The following is a 14093-nucleotide window of genomic DNA, read 5'->3' on the forward strand; positions in this document are numbered from 1 at the left end:
TATACAGGATAAATTCAAGGGGATTGTTAGATTTCTCCTAGTGCTTCTCTGACACCAACTCTTGGCTTTGTGGATAGGTATACTAAGGAGAAGAACATGGCTCTATAAAACTGGGAGGCCTTCACCTCTTGGTCATGATCTTTAGGAAGGATCTTTAAAGTATTATAGCCCAATCGGGATATGGACACCGCAACTATTTGACTCAGTAATACAATACTGATTTTAGGAAAATAAAGTGCAAAAGTTTAATGATGCTTTAGAAAAAGAATATCCTTTATTGGGTCACCTGTTTCTCATTTTTTGGTTTGGAAGATGGATGGTTACCATAGAGAAAAGGGCAAATCTCTTAAACTGAGACAACCATTAGTCATTCTTGTAACTTGGACTTGAAGGATCTTAGCTCCTGATTCAATTAAAATATTTTTTAAGCACCAGTGAAGTCTTAGACCCAGGACTGGACCCTAGAGATAACAGGATAAACTCTTCATTTCTCCCAATGATTAACTTTTTTTTTTCCAAACCCTTACCTTTTGTCTTGTAAGATTTAAATTAATGTCCAACACCCCAAGAATTATATTTTTATAGAGTTTATTAATAATCACTTGAAGTAGAAGGAATAAAAATGAAATAGAAGTAAAAAACCTAATTATCTAACAAAATTAAAACCATGTGAGCAAGTTCTCCTGCCTCTCACCTTACCTTAACTCCACAGCACGCTATCACCGAAAGATAGAGGGAGAGGTGGGGCTACACCAAATTTATATCTTCTTTATGTCAGCATGTAATGTGAAAAGGAACATGGGATTCTGGGAATTGGAGTTCTAGGGTACAGAAATTAATTACACAGTCTTAGAATCAAAACTTTGTACTAGTTTTAAGGCAGAAGAGCTAGATAACAAGAGTTAAGTGACTTGCTCAGGGTCCCACAGATAGGAAGAGTGTGAGGTCAGATTTAAACACAAGGACCTCACATCTCTAGGCCTGGCTCTTGATCCACTGAGTCACCTAGTTATCCTCGTGTTTAACTATTATCTGCAGTCCTCTTCAATCTTGATTTCTCTGCAGCTACCAATAAAATTCCTTCTCCTGTGGCTTCATACTACCCTTGCAAAAAAATTTTCTCCCACCCCACTGGGAGCAGGCTAAGAGAGAATTATTACATGATTGAGCTTGCCACCAGTGCATTTCCTGGAGCAAGCATGGGCTAGTAATAAATGATGCTGCTTAGTAAAAATGAAATATTTTTTATGTGCAACTAAAGTTATCTGCTCTTGCTGCTGGCAGTATCTTCTACTGGAAACCTCAAGTATCCATATTACAACTGATTTTGCACTGGCTTCCCTCAGGTGTCTATTGCTGTTCTGTCTTCTATTGCTGGGAGGCCCTCTTAGAAAATTTGCTTACAACAAAGCTCAGTTATTCATTGGGCTTGGGGTCTTCTGTGGATCTAAAGTCATGGGTTCACTGAGTCACAGAATTAATAGATTTTCTTGGTATATGATGGGGATAGAATACTATTGTACTATAAGGAAAGATGAACAGGGTTTCTGAAAGAACTAGAAAGACCTATGTGAACTGATGCAGAGTGAAACAAGCAGAACCAGGAGAACATTATTCATAGTAATTGAAATATTGTGGGATGAATAAATGTGATAGACTAAGAACAATGTAATGATCCAGTACACTTCTGAGGGACTAATGAAAAAGAATGCTATCCATCTCCAGAAAAAGAACTGTTGCAGTGGAAATACATATGAAAACACACAATTTATCACTTGTTTATTTGGGTATATGATTTGAGGTTTTGATTTTATAAGATTATTCACTTACAAAAATGGATTATAGGGTAATGTTTTGTGTGATAATATATGTATAACTCAGAAAAAAATTGAAGAGATATTACAAAAAAATTAATAGATTTTCAGAATGAAAAGGTATCTGAGGGATGGTTTAATTTTTTTAACTTTCTTTATGGCCAACAGCCATAAATGGCAAGAGACTCTTAGACAACCATAAGTTGGACATATGAATCTCATTCATTTGTGGAAGTGTTGCTGCTCAGTCCATGAAATAAAGGCTTCTTTTTAATACCCCTAGCACTCAGCACAATGCCTGGCACATAATAAAGGTTTACTGAGGGGCAGTGGATAGAATACTCAGGAAGGCCTGAGTTCAAACTCTGCCATCTATGTGACACCAGGCAAGTCACTTAACCCAGTCTGTCTCAAGAAGAAGAAAAAAAAATTATTTTCTTTTATCCCCTTATTTTACAGGTGAGGAAACATATCCTCAGAAGACAGATGACTTACCTAAAGTTATAAAGTCACTTTCTCCTCTTTCTGGAAATGAGCTGATTGGCCAATTAATTAGTAGCTGTAGAGTCACTAGCACTCGGTGTTCACTCCTTTTCTAACCTATAGCACAAATCAGGTAGCAGAGATAGAGTCCAAATTTGTTCAAAGTAAAATGATCATTTCCCCTCTTCTGGACACCTTGATAGACTGTTGTTATTGTTTTAGAAACAGTAAATTATTGAGGATAGAGACTATCTCTTACAGTGAGTGCATTGCACAGATTAGTTAGCTGAATAAACCAACAAATATTATTTCTAACTCCCAAAGAAGGAACTAATTCTCTTGTCCTCCCAACCTTAATTTCCTTTCTCACCTCTAAAGACAATCTCTTTAGGAACTATGTAATAAAGGATGGGAGTTATTAGAGCTCAGCCATCTGGGCTCTGAAGAAAGTCAATCACTAGAGAAGGTGAAATATAACCTTGTAATGAACCTGGTTGGCTGGGCAATATATTGTCCAAGGAGAAAAGTAACCTTTGACAGAGAATTCTTTGTCCCTAGAAGTACAAGGTTTCCAGATAAACTTGTATATATTTTATAGGCAAGTGGGGAATAAAGACAAGAAAATCAAATGCCAGGATACCCAAGGTAGTCTTTCTAGAGACTCATATCCCAAAGGGAAAGGGGGAGCACAGCATGGCAAAGATATGGCCTTTTAGGACTAGTGGATGAGTGTGCAAGGAAAGAACAGTGGAGGAAGTGGAGTCAAGCCTACTTCAACTATTTTGAGGTTTTGTGGGAAGCAGCTATGACCTGGAGTTGTGCAAATGGAATGTTAAATTGTCCCCACTTAGCACCCAAAGAGAAGGCCCATCCTGCTAAAACTGGGTCTACTAGTCTGGAAAAGGGAACACCAAGAGAGTTTTTGTCTCTGATGGAATTCTAAGATCCCACAGTGCATAACAAACCTCTCCCACATACTAGATGCTCCAAAAGTATTTGAGCTGATTTTGAGTTTCAATCAGGGAAGGAACACCTCATTTAAAACGGATCCCATTAAAATGGGGTTTCTCTGTATAAGCTATCTATACCAGTTGCATCCACTTAACAATGGATTTCCTCTCTAGGTCCCTTCCAGCCCATGATCTATGATCCCATAGATCCATGACCTCTCTCATTCAGTTCTCAACCCCTTACCCTTTTGTAATTTGAGTTCTGTCCCTACCTCTAAAGGAGAGCTGCGCTGGAGGTCAGGAAAACTTGAGGTTAAAATCTGTTCTCTTAAGACTAGCTATGTGATTCTGGGCCAGTCATTTAATATCTCTCAAGCTTCAGTTTCCTTATCTGTGTAATGGGAAAATAAAGGCAGCAGATTATTGTGAGGATAGACCAAGATAATATATGTAAAGAGTTTTGCAAACCTTAAAGCACCTTGTAGATGTTAGCTATTCCTATTTATCACTTATAGGCTCAATAGTCTTCCTAGAAACCAGAAAGACTTGAGTTCAAGTCCTGTATTTGACACGTATCACCTAAGTGATGATCCTGGGCAAGTCATTTAACTTTCTCTTATTTTATGTTGCAACCTGCATTGGTAGAGAAAGTTTCTTATAGGAATGAAATCATAGGCCTAATCCCTATTCTTTGTATTATCACTAAACTGAAACTTCTCTTTCCCAGGTCATCAGTGGTTTCTTACTGTTAAATCTAATAGCCCTTTCTGAGTCCTCATCCTTTTTGCTCCATCTATAGCATTTGCCAATGCTGACCTGTCCTTTAGGAAATTCCCTCTTCCCTTGGGATTTTATGATTCTTCTCTGTCATTGTTCCCCTCCTACTTGTCTTAGAAATTATTTTTTTAAAACCCTTACTTACCATCTTGGAAGCACTGGTTTCAAGGCAGAAGAGCTAGGCAATGGTGGTTAAGTGACTTGCCCAAGGTCATGTAACTAGGAGTATCTGAGGTCAGATTTGAACCCAGGACCTCTCATCTCTGGGCCTGGCTCTCAATCTATTGAGCCAACCTACCTGCCCCTCCTTAGAAATTCTTTACTGCTTTCTTTTTTTTTTAAATTTTAAACATTTATTAATATTTATATTTTAGAAAAGTTAACATGGTTACAAGATTTATGCTCTTACTTTCCCCTTCACCCCCCGACCTCCCCCCTCCCCTGGTCGATATGCATTTCCACTGGTTTTAATATGTGTCATTAATCAAGACCTATTTCCAAATTGTTGATAGTTGCATTGGTGTGGTAGTTTTGAGTCTACATCCCCAATCATGTCCTCATCATCCCATGTATTCAAGCAGTTGATTTTCTTCTGTGTTTCCTCTCCTGCTGTTCTTCCTCTGAATGTGGGTAGCATTCTTTTCCATAAATCCCTCAGAATTGTCCTGGGTCATTGCACTGCTGCTAGTACAGAAGTCCATTACATTCGATTTTACCACAGTGTATCAGTCTCTGTGTACAATGTTCTTCTGGCTCTGCTCCTTTCACTCTGCATCAGTTCCTGGAGGTCTTTCCAATTCACATGGAATTCCTCCAGTTTATTATTCCTTTGAGCACAATAGTATTCCATCACCCGCATATACCACAGTTTGTTCAGCCATTCCCCATTTGAAGGACATACCCTCCTTTTCCAGTTTTTTGCCACCACAAAAAGCGCGGCTATAAATATTTTCATACAAGTCTGTTTATCTATGATCTCTTTGGGGTACAAGCCCAACAATGGTATGGCTGGATCAAAGGGTAGGCATTCTTTTATAGCCCTTTGAGCATAGATCCAAATTGCCATCCAGAATGGTTGGATCAGTTCACAGCTCCACTAGCAATGTCCCAATTTTGCCACATCCCCTCCAACATTCATTACTCTCCCCTTCTTTCATTTTAGCCATTCTGCTAGGTGTGAGGTGATACCTCAGAGTTGTTTTGATTTGCATTTCTCTCATTATTAGAGATTTAGAACACTTTCTCATGTGTTTATTGATACTTTTGATTTCTTTACCTGAAAATTGCCTATTCATGTCTCTTGCCCATTTATCAATTGGGGAATGGCATGATTTTTTATACAATTGATTTAACTCCTTATATATTTGGGTAATTAGACCCTTGTCAGAGTTTTTTGTTATAAAGATTTTTTCCCAGTTTGTTGTTTCCCTTCTGATCTTGGCTACATTGTTTTTGTTTGTACAAAAGCTTTTTAGTTTTATATAATCAAAATAATTTATTTTACATTTTGTAATTTTCTCTAACTCTTGCTTAGTTTTAAAATCTTTCCTTTCCGGGGCAGCTGGGTAGCTCAGTGGATTGAGAACCAGGCCTAGAGACGGGAGGTCCTAGGTTCAAATCTGACACTTTCCGAGCTGTGTGACCCTGGGCAAGTCACTTGACCCCCATTGCCTACCCTTACCACTCTTCCACCAAGGAACTAATAAACAGAAGTTAAGGGTTTAAAAATATTAAAAAAAAAAATCTTTCCTTTCCCAGAGATCTGACAAGTATACTATTCTGTGTTCACTTAACTTATTTATAGTTTCCCTCTTTATATTCAAGTCATTCACCCATTCTGAATTTATCTTGGTGTAGGGTGTGAGATGTTGATCTAAACCTAATCTCTCCCATATTGTTTTCCAAATTTCCCAACAGTTTTTGTCAAATAGTGGATTTTTGTCCCAAAAATTGGACTCTTTGTGTTTATCATATACTGTCTTGCTGACATCACTTACCCCAAGTCTATTCCACTGATCCTCCCTTCTGTGTCTTAGCCAGTACCATACCGTTTTGATGACTGCTGCTTTATAGTATAGTTTAATATCTGGTACTGCTAGGTCACCTTCCTTCACATTTTTTTTTCATTATTTCCCTTGATATTCTTGATCTTTTGTTATTCCAGATGAACTTTGTTATAGTTTTTCCTAATTCAGTGAAAAAGATTTTTGGTAGTTTGATAGGTATGGCACTAAATAGGTAAATTAATTTGGGTAGAATGGTCATTTTTATTATATTAGCTCGTCCTACCCATGAGCAATCAATGTTTTGCCAATTGTTTAGATCTAGTTTTTAATCATTTGGAAAGTGTTTTGTAGTTGTTTTCATATAATTCCTGTGTTTGTTTTGGTAGATAGATTCCTAAGTATTTTATATTGTCTAGGGTGATTTTAAATGGTGTTTCTCTTTCTACCTCTTGCTGCTGTGATGTATTGGAAATATATAGAAATGCTGATGATTTATGTGCATTTATTTTGTATCCTGGAACTTTGCTAAAGTTGTTGATTATTTCTACCAGCTTCTTAGTTGATTCTCTAGGATTTTTTAAGTAGACCATCATATCATCAGCAAAGAGTGATAGCTTAGTCTCCTCATTGCCTATTTTAATACCTTCAATTTCTTTTTCTTCTCTAATTACTACTGCTAGTGATTCTAGTACAATGTTAAATAATAGAGGAGATAATGGGCATCCTTGTTTCACTCCTGATCTTATTGGAAAGGCTTCTAATTTATCCCCATTGCATATGATGCTTATTGATGGTTTTAGGTATATACTGTTTATTGTTTTTAGGAAAGGACCTTTTATTCCTATACTTTCCAGTGTTTTCAATAGGAATGGGTGCTGTATTTTGTCAAAGGCTTTTTCAGCATCTATTGAGATAATCATGTGATTTTTGTTTGTTAGACTGTTGATATGGTCAATTATGTGGATGGTTTTCCTAATGTTGAACCATCTTTGCATTCCTGGTATAAATCACAACTGATCATGGTGGATGATCCTCTTGATCATCTGCTGGAGTCTCTTTGCTAGTATTCTGTTTAAGATTTTTGCATCTATGTTCATTAGGGAGATTGGTCTGTAGTTTTCTTTCTCTGTTTTTGATCTCCCTGGCTTTGGAATCAGTACCATATTTGTGTCATAAAAGGAATTTGGTAGGACTCCTTCTTTGCTTATTATATCAAATAATTTGTGTAGTATTGGGATTAGTTGTTCTTTGAATGTCTGATAGAATTCACTTGTGAATCCATCAGGCCCTGGCAATTTTTTCTTAGGGAGTTCTTTGATGGCTTGTTCAGTTTCTTTCTTTGATATGTGATTATTTAGGTATTCTATTTCTTCGGCTGTTAATCTAGGCAATTTATATTTTTGTAAATATTCATCCATATCTCTTAAATTGCTATATTTATTGCCATATAATTGGGTGAAATAGTTTTTAATGATTGCCTTAATTTCCCCTTCATTAGAGGCGAGGTCTCCCTTTTCATCTTTGATACTGTCAATTTGGTTTTCTTCTTTCCTTTTTTTAATTAGATTGACCAGTACTTTGTCTATTTTATGTTTTTTTCAAAATACCAACTTCCAAGTCTTATTTATTAATTCAATAGTTCTTTTACTTTCAATTTTATTAATTTCTCCCTTGATTTTTAGTATTTCTAATTTGGTTTTCATCTGGGGATTTTTAATTTGCTTGCTTTCTAATTTTTTAAGTTGCATGCTGAATTCATTAATCTCTGCCCTCCTTAATTTGTTAATATATGCACTCAAGGATATAAACTTCCCCCTGAGTACTGCCTTGGCTGCATCCCACAGAGTTTGGTAGGATGTCTCATCATTGTCATTCTCTTCAATGAAATTGTTGATTGTTTCTATGATTTCTTCTTTGACTAGCTGGTTTTGGAGAATCATATTATTTAATTTCCAATTAGTTTTTGATTTGCTTGTCCAGGTACCCTTACTAATTATTGTTTTTATTGCATTATGATCTGAGAAGGTTACATTTATTATTTCTGCTCTTTTGCATTTGTTTGCAATGATTCTATGCCCTATTACATGGTCAATGTTTGTGAATGTACCATGTGCAGCTGAAAAGAAGGTGTATTCCTTTTTGTCCCTATTTATTTTTCTCCACATATCAATTAAATCTAATTTTTCTAGGACTTCATTCACCTCTCTTACCTCTTTCTTATTTATTTTTTGGTTTGATTTATCTAATTCTGAAAGAGGAATATTTAGATCTCCAACTAGTATGGTTTTACTATCTATTTCCTTCTTGAGCTCTGCCAGTTTCTCCTTTATGAATTTAGGTGCTATGCTACTTGGTGCATACATATTGAGCAGTGTTATTTCCTCATTGTTTATACTGCCTTTAATCAGGATGTAATGACCTTCCCTGTCTTTTTTAATCATATTTATTTTTACTTTGGCTTTGTCAGAAATCATAATAGCCACTCCTGCCTTCTTTTTCTCATTTGACGCTCAAAAGATTTTGCTCCAGCCCTGAACCTTAAACTTGTGTATGTCCACCCGCCTCATATGTGTTTCTTGTAGACAACATATGGTAGGATTTTGGTTTCTAATCCACTCTGCTATTTGCTTCCGTTTTATGAGCGAGTTCATCCCATTCACATTCAGAGTTATAATTGTCAGTTGTGCATTCGCTGACATTTTCGTATTCTCCCCTATTCCTATCCCTTCTTCTTAAAGTATTTCCTTTTAAACCAGTGGTTTGCTATTGAGCCGCTATCCCTTATCCCCTCCCTTGATTAACTTCCCTTTCTACCCCCTCCCTTATTATTCCCCTATTTTTATTTTTAAAGGCCTAATGAATTCCTTCCCTCTTCTTCTCCCCTCCCTTTTTTGACCTCCCCACTCCCCTGCTCCCCTTGGTTTATCCCTTCTGACTTTCTCAGTAGGGTTATATAGAGTTTTATATCCCAATCAATATAACTATTCTACCCTCTCAGGGTTAATTACACTGAGAGTAAGGTGTAAATATTACCTCTTAATGCTCTCTTCCTCTCCTTCTTATAATAGTATTCATCCCTTCTCCTTCCCATGCCCTCTTTGTGGGTAATAGAATATCTTATTTTTCTTATTCCTTCAAGATTCTCTTAGTGTCCTCTACTATTCATCCCCCTTTTCCCTTCCCACCCATATTATCTTAGACCATTTGATATTCCAACCTCTCTCTATGAATAATTCTTCTAATTATTATAATAGTGAATGCTATAATGGTGAACAGAGTTCACCACAGAGAATTATACGTAACATTTCCCCGCATAGGAGTACCAATAATTAGATCTTATTGAAGCCCTTAAAGAGGCAAATTTAAAAAATATGAGTTTTCTTACTTTCCCTTCTGTTTCTTATTTACCTTTTCATGTTTCTCTTGATTTTTGTGGTTGGATATCGAACTTTCCATTTAGTTCTGGTGTTTTCTGTGCAAATGCTTGGAAATTTTCTATCTTGTTGAATGCCCAAACTTTCCCCTGGAAGAATATAGTCAGTTTTGATGGGTAAGTGATCCTTGGTTGTAAACCAAGTTCTCTTGCCTTTCTGAATATCATATTCCAAGCCTTGCAGTCTTTTAGTGTGGAGGCTGCCAGATCCTGTGTGATCCTGATTGGTGCTCCTTGATATCTGAATTGTCTCTTTCTGGCTTCTTGTAATATTTTTTCTTTTAGTCGATGGATCCTTTCAATGTCTATATTGCCCTCTTGTTGTAGAACTTCAGGGCAATTTTGCTGAATAATTTCTTTTAGTATGGAGTCCAAATTTCTATTAATTTCTGGTTTTTCAGGAAGACCAATGATTTTCAGGTTGTCTCTTCTAAACTGGTTTTCTTGATCTATCAGTTTCTCACTGAGATATTTCATGTTTCCTTCTATTTTATCTGTCTTTTGACTTTGTTTTATTTGATCTTGCTGTCTTGATAGATCATTGGCTTCTACTTGCCCAATTCTTGTCTTTAGAGACTGATTTTCTGCTATAAACTTTTGATTTTCCTTTTCAGTTTGGTCTGACCTGTTTTCCAGCTGTTTGATTTTGGTTTCCAATTTGCTTATTACTTCTTTTGATTTGGGGGCATCTTTTTCTAATTGCTCAATTCTAGCCTTTAGAGACTGGTTTTCGGCTACAATCTTTTTGGTTTTCCTTTTCAATCTGGTCGTTTCTGGTCTTTGATTTACTTGCCTCACTTTCCAATTGTGAAATTCTGCCTTTTAAACTGTTATTTTCTTGCCAGATCTCTTCCATCTTTCTCATGATCTCAGATCTGAACTCTTCAAGACCTTGTGACCCGTTTCCATTGTTTTGGGAAGGTTTGGATTGTTTGTTCTCCTCTACTGTTTCCTCTGTTGTCTGGATTTTTTCTGTGTAAAAGTTGTCAAGTGTTAAAGGTTTTTTCTTCTTCATCTTTCTCTTCTGGTTTTCCTGATGATTCTGGCTTGCCATATTAAGCTGAGTTTTCTCTCAGCTTTATGCTCATGCCGAGGATCTGTTTGTGGCTCTTTAGAGATTCCTGAGGTCTCAGGTATAGTTGTTTTGGGACAAGCCTCCTGGTGGTCTCCTTGCTTGTTCTTCTGCCTGAAGCTCCTTTAACAGTCTCAGGAAGCTGCTTCCAAAGTCAAGCACCTCACTGCACTGGGTCCCTACTCAAGGTCCGCTCCTGCACTCAGGATCAGCCCCTTCCTCCACTCCCCAGTCTGTGCTTTAATCCGTGCCTCAGCGGGCGCCTGTGTCAGCCCCTTCGCCTGTGCCTGGGCTCAGGGTCTGGGCTCAGGATCTGCACTCAGAGTCCGCGAGTTCCTCAGCCTCCCGGGGGTCCCAAGTCTTGCTGCTCCCAGGAACAAGCCCTGGTGAGCTGCCAATGACCCGATGGGTGCCCCAAACCTGCTCCGACTCCCGTGCACTGGCTTTGGCGTTGTAGGTGGTGTGGGGTGGGGGAGGGGTTGCTCCACTCCTGTTTTCGTGGGAGCTGTTTCACCCCTTTATAGCATGGAAATGCCCTGTTTCCATGTACCTCCGATGCTGCGCCCTGTTGTGGGGTCCCTTCTTTCCTCTGGATTTGTTTTTATGTCTTCTTGAGGAGTCCTATATGCGTGGGTTAGGAGAAGTCAAGCAGCTGCTTTTTACTCTGCCACCATCTTAACCCAGATTTACTGGTTTCTTTTAAAGATTGTATCCATTCCTCTTCCCATTCCCCAAACCCAACTGCCAAATGCAGAGATATATCCATGGTGCTCTCCTGGGTCTTTTCTCTCTCTCCACTTTCCCTCGTGGTGATCTCTTCCACTTCTCAGTGATTAGCTAACATCTGCATGCAAATAAGTATCAGATATACATCTGCAGCCCCCAGCTCTCTCCTGAGCTCCAAACTGCCTATTGGATATTTCTTCCACTTGATTATTCCTCAGACTCAACATATCAAAAAAATGAAGCTTTATCTTTGCCCCTAAACCCTATTCTTCCATCTTCCCAACCAAGAAGCAATTCCCAGCTTCTCACTTCCATTACCCACCATATCCAAATTTTTTGGCTCTCCCTTCCTATTAAAGAAGTCTCAATTTTTTCTTTTATGGAATATTTCCAGTACTTTATAATAAAATTTGTGTTAATTATTTGGTCACAGACTATATATTTTCTAAACTTTTTCTATGTTGTCTGCTGACTTTTGAGCATCATCTACGGTTTCAAAATTCCCAAAAAATTCCCACTTAATTTCAGATGCTGACTTGTGATATATTAAAACCATGATGGGGAAAGTCATGATGTGGAATGGATACCTGTACACATTTCTTCTTACCATGAAGCCCACATTTCAGACAAACTAGTGTTTTTGCTGTTTTCCTATGTCTTTTTATAAGCTTTGCCCTACTTTTAGAATTCTGTCCCTCGTTACTCCTACTTCTTAGAATCCCTGGGTTTCTTAGTTAAGCCTTTCTCCATTCCTCCTGATTTTAGTATTTTTCTTGAAATGACTATTTATTTGGTAGATAGCTTATATTTACTGATCTGTGCATAGTTTGGTAAGAAGTAAACTTGAATTTGAGACTCAAAATTCTTTTTAAAATATTGAAAAGTGTTTTTACATGTAACTAGGGAAAAAATAGAATTTAATTTATAAAAGAGAGAAGTAAGCTTCTCAAAGGCAAGGACTCTTGATTTTGTCTTTGTGTTCCTAATGCCTAGCACACAAATGCCCAATAAGTGTTTGATTCAAAGAGGTAGGTCCATGCCATGTACATTAGAATCAACATGTGAAAACCAGTCATTTGCAAACAGACCCACCAAAATCAAAGAAAAATTTGACACAGGGCTTAAACTACCCTGAAGTTAATTTTAAAATCACTTTTGTTGAGTCCCAAAACAATGAATTAAAAAACAAATCACATAACAAAAACCAAATGTTGGAACCTGTAAACATCTTCCCTTGTCCTCAGAGAGAAGGTTCTTCTGAGGTTCCCTGAGCCCTTCAAACTTTCTCCTTATGTTCAGATAGAATTAAGAAACTTTGTTGTATTTATTCTGCTTTCACCAGCCCATCTAGATGGTTAGCCAGATGTCTTCCACTAGTCATTCACCAGCCACATTTTTTTTTTGAGTTGATACTGTGTTGAAAAATCAAGTTTAACATAAACATTAATTTTTCTGACTTTTGTTTCAACTCCACAAAGAGTAGATTAAAAAAATAATTCATTTATGTTCTGAATGAAAGCTTTATTCTGCATTTGGGCAGGTCCCATCTGCCAGCCTGCAAAAGGGCCAGTTTCTACAAATGGACTATAACATGTGTATGTATGCAAATGCAGCAAAGAGAAACTAATATGAGAAGATTATCATGGCCCCCTGCAGACTTCCCCCACCCACTTAGAATGCCCCCATCCACTTAAAAGCCCTCATTCTGAGTGACTGAACTTGGCTCTCCTATCTGGCTTTCCACTCGCCAGCTGCTGTGCCCCTCCACTAGGCATTCCCCCTATCTCTTGCTTGGGGATACATGACACTGCTTCAGTGACTCCATGGAATCCCACCTCACTAGGTCTGCAACCTTACTTTGGTCCTGCTGGTACTCACCTTAAACAGAAGCTGTTTATTGGATGTGCTTATTGAGATTCCTTTAATAATCTACCGGATAGCTATGGGCCAAGGTTAGTGGCCTCTATGTGAAACTGCTGTCAGCTTTTGGCCAAATCCCAAAAATTTAATAGACACTATTTTCTCAAATGGTCACATTCTCTAGTGGAGACACAACTATGACTTATTAAACACACCCTCATTAGAGGATTAGCTGGGTTGAATGGAATGAATTTTAGGTCTGTCAGTCTCTAATTTCCTTGTTTTTCTTCCTTAAAGTCAAATAATAGTCTAGTTGGCAGATTCAAACAGAATCTGAAGGTGAAGATTGGGACAAGGAAAAGAGTCTGGGCATCCTCTAGCTTACTCTGGTTCCTTATTCATAATTATTGAGTATTTCATATCACATCTGTATTCCCCTTATTTTAAAAATTCCAACACCAAATCATTGGTCCATTACAGATGAACTTGATCACCTGGAACTCCTGGGTTTAGGAGGTAGGGTGATCTTTTTGCCCTGTCCAATTAAATGTGAGTTTGGGTGATGTTCCATCAATAGTAGAGCTTGGCTGAATTATTTATTAAATGGTGAGTGTGTGTGTGTGTGTGTGTCTGTGTGTGTATGTGTGTGTAGAATATCGGAGTGCATTCACACATAAATGCTTTCTAGATATTAATCCTAAATGATACACCCCTTTCCAATAATAGTAAGAGATTAATAAATCCTTTGACTTTTTCATTCCTTATTCCCTCCCTCCCTTTCTTCCTTTCTCCTTCCTTCCCTCCTTCCCTCCCTCCTTTCTTTCCTTCTTTCCTTCCTTCCTTCCTTCTCTCCTTCCTTCCTTCTTTCCTCCCTTCTCTCTTCCTTCCCTTTCTCCTTCCTTTCATTCTTCCCTTTCTTCCTTCTTCTCTCCTTACTTCCCTTCCTCCTTCCCTTCCTCCCCCCCTCTGTTC

The sequence above is a fragment of the Gracilinanus agilis genome, chromosome 2 (genome assembly GCF_016433145.1).
Source record: "Gracilinanus agilis isolate LMUSP501 chromosome 2, AgileGrace, whole genome shotgun sequence".
NCBI lineage: Eukaryota > Metazoa > Chordata > Mammalia > Didelphimorphia > Didelphidae > Gracilinanus > Gracilinanus agilis.